Source organism: Dromiciops gliroides, chromosome 4 (genome assembly GCF_019393635.1).
Source record: "Dromiciops gliroides isolate mDroGli1 chromosome 4, mDroGli1.pri, whole genome shotgun sequence".
NCBI lineage: Eukaryota > Metazoa > Chordata > Mammalia > Microbiotheria > Microbiotheriidae > Dromiciops > Dromiciops gliroides.
The window spans coordinates 426,233,260-426,247,351 of NC_057864.1; the positions used below are offsets into that span (position 1 = coordinate 426,233,260).

At 37.3% G+C, this 14,092-nt stretch overlaps 1 protein-coding gene across 2 annotated transcripts in view; it reads left to right on the forward strand.

The window, feature by feature from the left end:
* Nucleotides 1-1,223: 1,223 nt before the first annotated feature.
* S1PR1 (sphingosine-1-phosphate receptor 1) overlaps nt 1,224-14,092 on the forward strand; it is a 65,372-nt gene continuing 52,503 nt past the window's right edge. For both annotated transcript variants that reach the window (XM_044004929.1, XM_044004930.1), the window contains exon 1: nt 1,224-1,614. The gene's annotated coding sequence lies outside the window, so the exon portion shown is untranslated. The remainder of the gene's footprint in view (nt 1,615-14,092) is intronic.

A 14,092-nucleotide genomic window follows, 5' to 3' on the forward strand; every position in this document is an offset into this window, starting at 1 on the left:
GTTTTCACTGAGCTGAACCCAGGGAGGAATTACTTTAATGCCTGATAGAAGAAACGAAACTAATTATCGATATCCTTCAAACACCACAGGAGCTTTCTTCTTTCTTTTTTCCTACAAAAGTGAATTTTGTATTGAAAAGAGATTCTTGCTTCCTGGCACTGAAGACTGAGTCTTCTATCCAGGGTAAAAATTCAGCCTGTGTTGATGCTGAGTTTACTCGGGCCACCACCAATATAGAGGAATCTCCTCCAAGGGTGAGAATTCATTTTCTGCTCATTCATTCCCTGCCTTCTCCTCTGAGCTTCCCTATAAGTATGCATACCGGCTTTGATGTTGTTTTGTACAAAAATCTCCAGTGCAATAAAGATTTGGTCTTGTATTACGAGGTAATCTCACAAAAGCCAATGACCAGCATTTTAAAGAGAACAACTTTTAGCTATTGGGCTGGGGAAACTTTATCTCCTAACTACTCTATTTTTAACAGGGGAAGACTCACTTTAGGAAAAAAAAAAACACAGTACACTGGATAGATTCCAAATATATCTTTAAATATATACTGACCACATACGGATGCTCATGTAATATGCTTTCCAGAAGCAAAGAAAACTAATCCATAAAGAAGTTTTTGGCTCGGGGGCTAATACAATAACGTGGATGTGCAAAGTAATTTGCAAGCCATGGCAGCAGGAATTTTCCATCATATAGAGCTTCTGCCCCTTAAGAGATGCCTAAGATCAGAAAACAAAGATCGTAATGATGGAGGTTTCAATGGGTTGACAAAGAGCACACAAGTTAGGGAAATGATACAGAGTCGATTTTTACTGTTATAGCCACAGCTACAGTTACCTACATAAGTGATCTCCCACTCCATCTCAAAAGGGGAAACCCATGCATTTACACATACTTGCGTACATGAAAAAGTCCAGTTATTGCAACACATCGAGAAAAGTTTGCAAATTAAATTTCATTGCTCCCTGTCCGAGTGCTCTTTGAGTTCACTGCCTTTTGTTTTAGTGATCATTTATCTTAAAATTAAAGGAGTAGACAGTTAATTTGAACTCGGTCCCATTGCTATATTACTCATACCCGATTAGTGTTCAGCAAGCGTTCTACTTTTCTTTAGTTTTGGCAAACTCTTCAGAACACCATTTCCTTCTTTTCATTCTGATGCAGGCTGATTGTTTTGTGCTTATACTACATTGGCCTTTCCCAGAATTTAGTTTGGAGTGGTATACACCAGGGAGCTCTAGTTTGTTTAGTTTACAAAATGTTTTTTCCTAGCACTCCTCTGATAGAACCGTGGTTTCTGATAGCACCGTCCAAGCGGATTTTAGCATTCTTTTTTTTTTTTCCCTCCTGGTTTTGCTTGAGTGTTTTATTTCATAACTGTTAGTCAACTGGTCATATTTGAATTGTGATGTTTTGTTTGTCATATCCTCCAGAGAGGTTGGAACATGTACAGCGTATTTTCCTTTTCTGCCTGATTTATTGACCCTATGTAGGATGTCATTATTATTTCCTTAAGTCTATGTCATTCCATTGGTGGAACCTTCTTGTTAGTCATCTGGAGCAACTTAAGGAAGACTGTGCTGTGTAGTTCCGCATGTTAACCAGGTGAGTTACTGTAAATGGGAGGAGGGGTGGGGCTAGAAGAGGATTCTCTAACATGGCGTGTCAGTCCTACTATCACAGAATTGTATGGTTGCTTTGCTCCAGGTTCATGAATTGATCTGTTTTCTATCTTTCAAGGTGATCTTTATAGACTCCAGATAGAGGAGAATGGGTAACCACAGGAGAAACTGGTAGATAAATTATTGAAGTTAAATCCACAAAAATTCAGAGAGCAAAAGATTCCTGGTGAATGGGCTCCAAAGCTGAGGAGAATTGCAGAATGAGAGGGCAGACTGATTCCCAGAGAGAGAGAGAGAGAGAGAGAGAGAGAGAGAGAGCTTTCTGCCTTTTGAGAAGTATCAACTTCAATTCTAGGTTGTGCTATACCGTTAGTCTGAATCATACAGCCTCACTGAAAGACTGCTTTCTGCCTCTAGGATTTTACCTGGTGAAGCCTTTCTCTAGGACCCCTTTTCGTGTTTCTCCATGAGGCAGGTTACACAGAATATTCTGGTTATGAAAACTTTATTATTACTTAGCTGTGCTTTGTTAAGCATGAAGTAGTTTGTATCAAATAGATAGCCTCACAGATAGAATGCAGGACCCCAAATCACAAATACTGGCTTTCAAATGCTGTATCTGATACCTAGCAACTTTGTGACCAAGGGTAAATCACTTAAGTCAATAAGCATTTATTGAGCACCAGAGGGTTTAAAATAAGGCTGTGAAGAGCTGAAAGGAAGTAATGTATGTCAAGTGCTTTGCAAACTTTAAAGAACCTTATAATAGTATCCACAGGTATTTATTAAGCACTTGCTTTACCATGCTAAGTGCTTGAGCTATAAAGAAAGAGGAAAAACAATCCCTACTTTCAAGGACCTTAAATTTAAATATGGGGGAGGGAGCGTGTGGAGGGAGACAAAGTGCACATATAGAGATGAAATACAAATGCAAGATAACTTTTCCTGGGATGGGGTGAAGCACTAGGAAAGGCCTTAGGTAGGAAGTAGTGCTGGGGTTGGATTTTTTTTTTGAGGCAATTGAGGTTAAGTGACTTGCCCAGGGTCACACAGCTAGTAAGTATCAAGTGTCTGAGGCTGGATTTGAACTCAGGTCCTCCTAAATCCATGGCCAGTGCTCTATCCACTGTGCTACCTAGCTGCCCCCTGGGGTTGGATTTTGAAAGCTAAAATCCCACCTTCTACAGGAAGCCTTTCCTGAATTCTCCTTTTAATTCTAGTGCCTTTCTTCTGATTAGTTCAAATTTATCCTGTATATATCTTGTTTGTACATTTTTTTTTTTGTGGGGCAATGAGGGTTAAGTGACTTGCCCAGGGTCACACAGTTAGTATCAAGTGTCTGAGGCTGGATTTGAACTCAGGTCCTCCTGAATCCAGGGCCAGTGCTTTTCCCCTGCACCACCTAGCTGACCTGTTTGTACATTTTTTTATTCTGTTTCCTTCATTTGCCTATGGACTCCTTGAGAGTAGGGACTTTTACCTTTCTTTGTATCCCCAGTGCCTGGCACATAATAGATGTTTAATAAATGTTTATTAACAGACTGACCGAGTGAATGATCAAGGATTCCAGGAGGCATAGGTGAGGAGGAAAATGTAGTCCACGTAAGGCAAGCAGCCAGTTTAAAGTCATGGAAACAAATAACAATCTCTGTTGTTCTCCTATTGGTTCCAAAGTAGTACATACATCCTGTTGTTCAGTCCTATCTGACTCTTCATGACCCCATTTTGGGTTTTCTTGGCAAAGATGCTTGGAATGATTTGTCATTTCCTTCTTCAGCTCATTTTACATATGAGGAAACCAAGTCCAACAGGATTTAGTGATTTCCTCAGGGTCACACAGCTAGTAAGTGTCTGAGGTGAGATTTGAACTCAGGTCTTTCTGACTTCAGGCCCAGTGTTCTATCTACTGCACTGTCTACCTGCCCCAATACATACATGGATCTACAAATGGGAAAAAAAAAACCCTCCTCCCTTCCTTTCAATTCTCTCTCTCCTTTCATTCCCAGTTCCTTTCTGAAATCAACCTTATACTCAGTTAAAGGAGAAAGTCACTTATCTGTCAGCTAGCAGCTTTCCTAGTTCCTAACAAATGCCATTTCCTAAGTGCCTCTCAGAGTCCCTTTAGGGTAATGTTCTGTGAAGTAACAATAGCAGCACAAACACAGGCACTGCTACCAACAGGCTTCAGAATACCACTAGGGTATACCAATATCACATAAGAACACAAGGGAGAAGTAAAAAGTCATACAGAAAAGGAGGAAAATACCGTTGTCCTACCACATCTTCATGAACTGTTTAATTAAATTTTATTTATGATGTTATGAAGTGATGATATAATATAAATAGTTATAATAAATATAAATTGTAAAAATATCATAAAAAGCAAGAAATTATTTCAGAGAGTTTAGAAGACCAGCCTTGGTTTAGGAAAGCTTTGGTTCACCTCCTCCCTCTAACATATACTAATTGTGTTACTCTGGGCAAGTCACTTAACCTGAGCTTTGAGGCAATTCTTTAAGACTAGCAGTCACAAATGGACAGCCAATTTGCACCAATGGAGGGATTTTCAACAAAGGGGATTACCTATGTAATGACTGAAATGGACTGGTAACTTGCAATGTACATATGTATGTAAATATATATATATATATATATATATGCAAGTATATTTACATATACATGAATGCATATATATGTTTAGCTATATCTATAAAGCTTTTTTTTTTTTGGCAAGACTTGTGATTTCCTCAATGTGAGGAGTTTATTGTGAAGAATTTTATCTGTCAATTCAGGTGGACAACTCCTCTGCAACTTAAAAGCCTTAGAGAGTTACTTCAAAGCACTAAGAGGTTAAGATGCTTGTCCAAAGTCATAGAGCAAGCATGCAACAGAAGCAGTATATGAAACCAGATCTTCCTGAATCAGGAGCCAGTTTTCTATCCATTATACTGTGCTATTAATTATATGTTGTTGATGATGATTATAGTAATAATAACTGTTTGGTGAGGCAATTGGGATTAAGTGACTTGCCCAGGGTCACACAGCTACTAAGGGTCAAGTGTCTGAGGCTGCATTTGAACTCAGGTCCTCCTGAATCCAAGGCCGGTGCCCTATTCACTGTGCCACCTAGATGCCCCAATAATAACTTTTAATAGCTAATATTTGTATAAGTGCTTTAAGGTTTGCAAAATACATATAATCTCATTTGATCCTCACAACAATCCTGTAAAGTAGATGCCATTATTATCCACATTTAATAGATGGGGAAACAGACTGAGACTAAGCGACTGTCTAGGGTCACATAGACAGTAAAAATCTGAGGTAGGATTTAAACTCAGGTCTTCTTGACTACAGGTTCAATACTCTATCTACTGTATCACATAGCTACCTATATGGAGTCTATTTTCATCTGTCTGTCTATCTGTCTATCTATCTTTGTATCTATCAATCTATCTAGCATCTATTTATCATCTGTCCATAGCTCTATCTATGTATTTATCTCTAAACATTTGATGTATCTATTTATATATGGATCTATTTATCTTTGTATCTATCAATCTATCGATTAATCAATCTATCATCTATCTTTCTAGCATCTATCATCTGTCTGTCTTTCTCTATGTATCTATCTCTAAACATTTGAAAGGCACCACCTTATTTTGAACAGGTAATTTCCATATATTTTCTTTTTTGAAATAGATTTTTATTAATATCTTTTCTTTTATATCTCCTACATTTTCCCCACATTCCTCCCTTGCACTTTCCAGAGAGCCATTCCTTATAACAAAGAATTTTTAAAGGAAAAAGAAAGGTGGAAGAGAAAAAAAAAATTAGCAAAACATAAATACATTGAAAAATTCAAAATCATATGCTAGGTCTCACATCTCTGGAAAACAGTGAAGGGAAGTGTTTTTTTCCTAGACATTATTTAAATGGTAGAAATATACAAAGATTCGTTGGAGCCTTCAAGATTCAAAAATAAGAATTTTAGGTTTAGGCAACTAGGTAAGCACATTGGATAGAGAGCTGGGCCTGGTGTCAGGAAGACATGAGTTCAAATCCAGCCTCAGATACCCGCTCTTTGACCCTGAGCAAGGAACTTAACCTCTGCCTCAGTTTCCTCAATTGTAAAATGGGATAATCATAGCACCTGTGTTACAGGGTTGTTGTGAGGATCAGATAATATTTGTAAGTGCTTAGCACATTGATGCTGCATAGAAGGCATCATATAAATGCTTATTCCCTTCCCCTTCTCTTCTCATATCTCCTTTGGGACCAAACTCGTTCTTTTTAATTTCACAACATTCATTAATTGTTTTGTGGTGGTTCTTTTTTCTATCTACATTATTGAAGTCATTGTGTGTATTGTTATACTGACATTGCTTACTTTACTTTGTATCAGGTTCATATGAGCCTTTCCTTGCTTCTCTGTATCCATCATGTTTATGATTTCTCACAACATAATAATTCATGTAATACAATTTGTTTAGCCATCCTCCAATGAATGGGCATCTATTTTGCTTTTAGTTCTTTGTTACCACAAAGAGTGCTGCTGTCAAAAAGAGTATATATGGAAGTTTTTTTTGTCAATGACTTCTTTGGCATATATTCCTAGCTATGGAATCTTTGGGTCAGAGGGTACAAACAATTTAGCCACATTATTTGCATACTTCCAATGGGTCAGCGAGTTTCTAGAATAGTTGTCTAATCCACAGCTCCACCAACAATGTATAAATGTGCCTGTCTTTTCACAACCTCTCCAACATAGATCCATCCACTTTCTTTTTTTTTTCTTTCTTTTTTCTTTTTTTTTTTTTTTGTGGGGGCAATGAGGGTTAAGTGATTTGCTCAGCATCACACAGCTAGTAAGTGTCAAGTGTCTGAGGCTGGAATCGAACTCAGCTCCTCCTGAATCCAGGGCCAGTGCTTTACCACTGCACCACCTAGCTGCCTCGATCCATCCACTTTCAAGAGGAATCTTTCATCTCCTGAATTATGGAATTTCATTATAGGAATTCTATACTTATTTATGTCATTATTATATTGGGGTACAGCGAATCACTGTGGAAGAGACCTCATCTTCATAGACTTTGTCAGCATCTTATGTTGACTTGGGATCGTAGAGTGAAAGATTTAGAACTAGAAGGGATTTAGAAGTCATTGAATCTGGGGGCAGCTAGGTGGCACAGTGGATAAAGCACTGGCCCTGGATTCAGGAGTACCTGAGTTCAAATCTGGCCTCCGACACTTGACACTTTCTAGCTGTGTGACCTTGGGCAAGTCACTTACCCCTCATTGCCCTGCAAAAAAAAATCGAGTCTAATCTGCTCATTTTACAGATGTGGAAACTGAGAATCAAAAAAGTAAAATAAATTGCCTAGAGTCCTACAACTTGTAAGTGTTTGAAGTGAGATTTTGTTTTTGTTTTTTGTTTTGTGGGGCAATGAGGGTTAAGTGACTTGCCCAAGGTCACACAGTTAGTAAGTGTCAAGTGTCTGAGGCTGGATTTGAACTCAGGTCCTTCCTGACTCCATGTCCCATACTGTATCTATTTTGCCACACTGATTCTCATAATAGCCAACATTTATATAGTACTTTAAAGTTTTCTAAGTGATATATGTGTATGTGTATGTATACATACACACACACACCAAATTTATATGTACATATACGTGTATATATGTGTGTATGTACATGTGTATGTATATGTATGTATGTGTGTATGTATATATGTGTGTGTGTGTTGTGTATGTGTATGTAAAAATCTGATCCTCACAGTAACACTCTGAGATAGGTACTATTATTATCGTTTCCATTTTACATATGGGGAAACAGATTGGGAGGAGTTAAGTGACTTGCTGAGGGTCACACAGCTAATGTGTCTGAAGTAGGGGGATTCAAACTTGGGTCTTCCTAACTCCAAATCCAGTGCTCTAAACATTTCAACACCTAGCTGGTTGATTCATTTTTTGCTTGTTCCATGATTACCTATTGCTATCCAATTGTTCTTGACAACTTTTTCCATATTCTATTCTTGTCACTGTGGTAGTTATCTTTTTAATAATAGCACTCATATCATGCTTACCATGTGCCAGGCACTGTGCTAAGCACTTTGCAAATATTATCTCAATGTTTTCATTCTTAAGTGAGAACAAAACTGAGTTCTCAAAGGGATGGTTCTTCAAGACACAGGAATTCTCAAGTCTCCATTGTAGATAGGTTCAAATTTTTTCCATTGTATCTCTGATCTTAACAATGTACATATTCTCTCCAGTAGCATAGTTTGTAATTCATCCAAGTATGCCTGAGGTCTCTTTCCTCCCATAAATTGGGATTTACTTATTCATTGTACTAAAGGCATCCTTTTCATCCTCTTCATGTGCACTTCTCTGATGACATCTTTTATACCACTTTTGCATAATTCCTCATTTATAATGTGTTATGTAGCCCTTTTGCATCTATCTTTTAACTCTGCATTGCTCTTTTGAGAAGTATCAACTTCAATTCTAGGTTGTGCTATACCATTAGTCTGAACCATACAGCCTCACTGAAAGACTGCTGATGCTAAAAAGAGAGGTGCCTCTGTTTCAGGAAGAAACCTGAAGTCATTCAAAGAACTGTGCCATTTCCCGAAAATAATCTAGCCTTACTCTCTTACTGTTGTTTAAGGACAGACACAGATAATTGTCCATTAGCAGCGTTTGTCCCAGATTTAAGTACTACTGGATGAGCACTATAGGTTGTCTATATAACTGCAGATCATAGGTTGAAATATGGGCATTTTTCATCAACGTGATTTTCCCTCAGTGGATGGCAATATTAAATCCTGTTGCGTGGTGATTATGAATCTTATTTAGGGTGCTCTGCAATGTTTCAGGACTTGATGCACTCAAAATCTTTTTGTAAATATGGATATACACCTGTCTTGTCGTTTGTCCTTTGTTCTTGAAGACAGCCATGACATCAGGGTGATGTCACAGCTTTCACTGAATTGGATTTAAGTGAGTGAGGGATGTGCAAAGTCACCAGCCTCTACAGAGCCATCTGGGTCCAGTGGCAAGATATATATATATATAAAATCAGGATGATTGGAGATGGCCCTAGATGTTTAGGGCAATTGGGTTTAATGACTTGTCCAGGATCACATAGCTAGTAAGTATCTGAGGTGAGATTTGAACTCAGGTCCTTCCAACTTCAGACCCAATGCTCTATCCACTGCACCACCTAGCTACCCCTATACACATACATTACATATATAGAGAAGCAACATAGCATAGTGTATAGAGGGACAACCTTAGAGTAAGAAAAAGCTGGATTTAACTCTGGCCTCTGACACATTCTAGCCTGGACCATGGGAAAATCTCTTGACCTCTCACGGTGTCCCAGCCAACATCAATGAAATGAATTTTCACACTGGCACCTCCCTTTAGAGATGAAAACACAGGTCATATCCCTCTTTATACACACACACACACACACACACACACACACATTTATTTATTGTTGTTTAGTCATTTCAGTTGTATCTGACTATGACCCCCTCTTTTTTGACAAAAAATGCTGGAGTGCTTTGATATTTCCTTTTCCAGCTTATTTTGTGGATCAGGAAACTGAGGTAAATAAGGAGAAGTGATTCACCCAGGATCACACAGCTAGTAAGTATCTGAGGCCAGATTTGAACTCAAGTCCTTCTGACTAGAAGGCCAGCACACTATCCGTTGTGCTACATAGCTGTCCCTAATATATATTACATATATATTAGTGTTCAGTGTTTTTTTTATTCATGTCCAACTCTTTGAGGTTTTCTTGTCAAAGATACTTGAGTTATTTGCCTAACAGTTCACAAAATGGGGTCCATGTACTCCCAAACCCTTTCATGGGATCCAAAAAATCAAAACTATTTTCATAATAGCACTAAAATGTTTTCATTTCTTATATGGTAAATATACATAGATATAACCTAAAGAAAGAAAAAGTCTTTGGGGGTGGTTCCTCAATAATTTTTAAGAGTGTAAAGGAGTCCTGAGAGCAAAAAAATCTGAGAATTGCTGTGCTATAGGAATGGAAGATGGCCAATGTAGTGATGTACTCCACATGTTCCTGTTTGCAGATGATATTGTATTCATTGCAGCAAGCTCTGGAATATAGCATTACCTCCTAAATAAATTCCAAAATCAATCAAAATAGTTTAGCCTAACTATAGAGTTCTTAAGTGCATGAAGAATCTTCTCATTCAGATGATGATGTGCAGTTGAATGGGAGACCAATAGAGCTAGTCCATTTATCTTAGAAAGATTCTGCGGGTTGACAACAAACCTACTGAAGTATTGTATAGAAGGAAGAAAATGGACTGGATTGCACTTGGAAGATGGATTAGGGCTTTTTAATGATCTACAGATTCCCTCTGAAACAAAACCACTTTCTATTACATTTTTTCAATTAATAAGCATCTTTTCTCCTTTCCATCTCCTACCCTGAAGGTGAAAAAGAAAAAAAGTAAGGAGAAAAACCCTTTGTAACAAATACACATAGTCAGGCAAAATAGATTTCCTCATTGGCCATGTAAAAAAATGTTATGTTTCATTTTGCATAGAATCCATCACCTGTCAGTTAGTTGGTAGTCCTCTGGAATCAGAGTTTATTTTTATAGTCATCAGAGTTCTTAGATCTTTCAAAGCTATTAATTTCACAATGTTGTTGTATTAGTTTAAACAGTTTTCCTGTTTCTGCTCATTTCATTCTGTATCAGTTCATATGAGTCTTCCCAGGTTTCTCATGAATCATCCCCTTTGTCATTTCTTATGGCACAAGTAATCTGTTACATTCATATGCCTTATTTTATTCAGACGTTCCCTAGATGATGGGTATCCCCTTATTTTCTAGTTCTTTGGTACCGCAAAAAGAGTTGTGATAAACATTTTAGTACATATGGGTTCCTTTTTTTCTTTCTTTCTTCTCTTTAGGGTATTGGTCAACTAAGACCACAGCTTCTTAATATTAGTATCCTACTGGAAATGCTATGTGGCTGGAAATGGTGGGATATCACAATCTCTGGAGAATCAATAGATCACCCCCAAAAAGACATCTATGCAGGATTATGCAGAGGAAGTGATAGTCATCAAAGAGAATAGGACCCAAAATTGAGTTGTTTCATTCTTACACTGAGAATGGAGGATAACTAAGGATGTCTTGCATGCTGTGTTGTATCTAATGTCAAGAGACCAGAAAAGAGGACCCCATCATTTTGGATGGTATGCCTATGGAGGATTTACTGTATGGGAGGGTATGGGTAAGAGTCACATAGGATAAGAAGGGATAGATGGGTTGTAATCTCTACTCTTGGAGGGATTACCCACATTAAGGAGATCATAGATCCTTCATACTTCATAGGATCATATATTTAGAGCTGCAGGAAACTTCGTAAGCCATCTAGTCCAACCCCTTCATTGTACAGATTAAGGAAATAAGGCCCACAGAGGTTGTGTTCTTTATTTACATATTTGCATTCTGTTTCTTAGATGCAGTTTCAATGACCACATCTACCCTAAGAATTTCATTTTTATTCTGTGTGAGGAAAATGTCTCAATTAATGGGCAACTCTGCCTCTTCCTGAATATTGCTTCAGTCTGCTTCAAACCCCAGGTCAAATATAATAAGGGAAACAATGGTGAGGAAGGGGAACTAAATATGGACATGTTAGGTAACCAAAAATCATTTGTATCATATTGATGGTGTAAGCACTAGTATTTTACACATTAAGAAATAGCATCAATTGACTTTAAGCTTTCAATGAAAAATAAAAATCAAACCCATAATGAGCTCTAAGGAAATTGGGAAATTTATATTGAAATAAATAGTCAATATGATATAATTTAGGGCAGAGTGTATTCATATAGTGGCTAAGTAATTTTATTTTGTTATTTTTTTAAATTTTACATATAAGGTATTTTATTTTTTCTGTTACATGTAAAGATAGTTCTCAAACTTTTGTTTATACAAACTTTACAATTTCAGATTTTTCTCTCTCCCTCCCCTCCCTCCCCCCCCCTCCCTAGACAGCAGGTAATCTGATATAGGTATATCTATATATCTATATTACATACACATATAGATATAGGTATATATCTATACACACATACATATATACACATAATAACATTAATCCTATTTCTGCATTAGTCCTGTTATAAGAGAAAAATCAGAGCAATGATGAAAAACCTCAAAATAGAAAAAAAAAAAAAACCAAAAGCACCAAAAACAAAAGAAATAGTATGGTTCATTCAGCATCTATACTCCACAGTTCTTTCTTTTTTTTTTTTCTTGGATTTGGAGATCCTCTTCTATCACGAGTTCCCTGGAACTCTTCTGTGACATTGCATTGGTGAGAAGAATATAGTCCATCACAGTAGGTCAACACTCAATGTTGATGATACTGTGTACAATGTTCTTCTGGTTCTGCTCATCTCACTCATCATCAACTCACGCAAGACCCTCCAGGTTTCTCTGAACTTCTCCTGCTCATCATTTCTTACAGCACAATAGTATTCCATTGTATTCATATACCACAACTTGTCCAGCCATTCCCCAATTGATGGGCACCCCCTCAACTTCCAATTCCTTGCTACCACGTAAAGAGCAGCTATAAATATTTTTGTACATGTGGGTCCCTTTCCCCTTTCCATGATTTCTTTGGGAAAAAGACCTGAAAGTGGTATTGCTGGGTCAAAGGGTATTGCACAGCTTTATCGCCCTTTGGGCATAATTCCAAATTGCTCTCCAGAATGGTTGGATCAGTTCACGTGGCTAAGTAATTTAATTGACAAAAATCCAAAATTTTCTTTTCAGACCCTTTAAAATTACATACCTGTGTTTCTGTTGTTTTAGGGTTTCTTTCCACAGATTCGCCTTAAAGAACATATAAATTAACAACATTGTATGGGCTAATAGCACAACTTGAACAAATTCTTCTGTTTTTGAGCCTTCAAGGATATTTCCAATTTGTACTTGGGTGGGTTTTTTTTTTTACTTTGAATAATGTCAGATTTCTTGGATGATCTTACTAGTGTCTTGTCTCCTATCAGATTTTTTAAAAATCCCCAATGCAGTAAAGTTAATTATCCATTTTTGAATGGAAAAAAGTCCAAGGGCAATCAATTTACTAACTGAAGATGAAATATGATGATATATAATGTTATAATATCTTGATACAAAGGTCACAGGAAGGTAACTTGACATTTATTATATGCCTGCTGGGTATGTGATACTTTATTAAAGTACCAGGTGCTTTAATGCTCAAAAGCACAAATCTAATATGAAATTGATCCTGAAGTATCATTATACCTATCCAAGTAGCCCATAACTTTTTTATGGTTACTACCCAAACTGTTGTTTTCCTTTAACTTTTACCCATACTTTTCCCAAATATAGGTAAAACATCAAGCAAGTGACAAGATATGTTCAATCAGTCAGTATTCATTTATTTAAATGCCTACAATGTACCAGTCATTGTTCTAAGCACTAGAGATACAATAAGAGGCAAAAGATGGTCCCTACCCTCAAGGAGCTTACAATATAAAAGACTTTCTCTATGTAGATGTCCTCCTATCATCCAACCTTATCTCCTTTTTGAAAGCATTGCTAAATTGGTAGATCAGGAGGTAGAAACAGAAATAGTTAACCTAGATTTTAGTAATGCGTTTGGTAAAGTCTCTCATGCTATTCTTGTGGGGGTCAAAATGGAAAGATAGGCTAGATCATGGTAAAAAAAAAAAATGATGGTTTTAGAAGTGGTTAATGGCCACACCCAATGAATACTCTTGAATGGTTTAGTACTAGTCTGGAAGGAGGCCAACAGAAGAGTGCCCAAGGAATTTGTTCTTGTCTCTGTGCTATTAACATTTGTGTTTTTTGTTTTGGTGAGGCAATTGAAGGTTAAGTGACTTGCCCAAGGTCATACAGCTAGCAAGTGACAAACGTCTGAGGCTAAATTTGAACTCAGGTCCTCCTGAATCCAGGGTCGGTGCTTTAGCCACTGTGCCACCTAACTGCCTCCACTATTTAACATTTTTATAACGACTTAGACAAAAGCATAGATGGCAAACATAGGAAATTTGAAGATAAAACATATCTTGAATGATAGAAACTGGATCTCAAAAGATCTTGACAATCTAGAACACTGGGCTGAATTTAATAAGATTACATTTAATTGGGACAAGTATAAAACTTACGTATGGATTCCAAAAAGTCACCTTCACTAATACAAGATTGGAGAGGAATGGTTGGATCATAGATCTAGGGGTTTTATTAGTTTGCAAGCTCAATATGAGCCAGTATTATATGCTTTATTTGGCCTCATAGATCAGGGTAGAGAAGAGACCCAGGTTCAAGGATTTGCAGAAAATGATACTTGGGAAACTAGTACAAGCATGAGCTTTATTACTATGCATTGCAGAAAGCAGGCA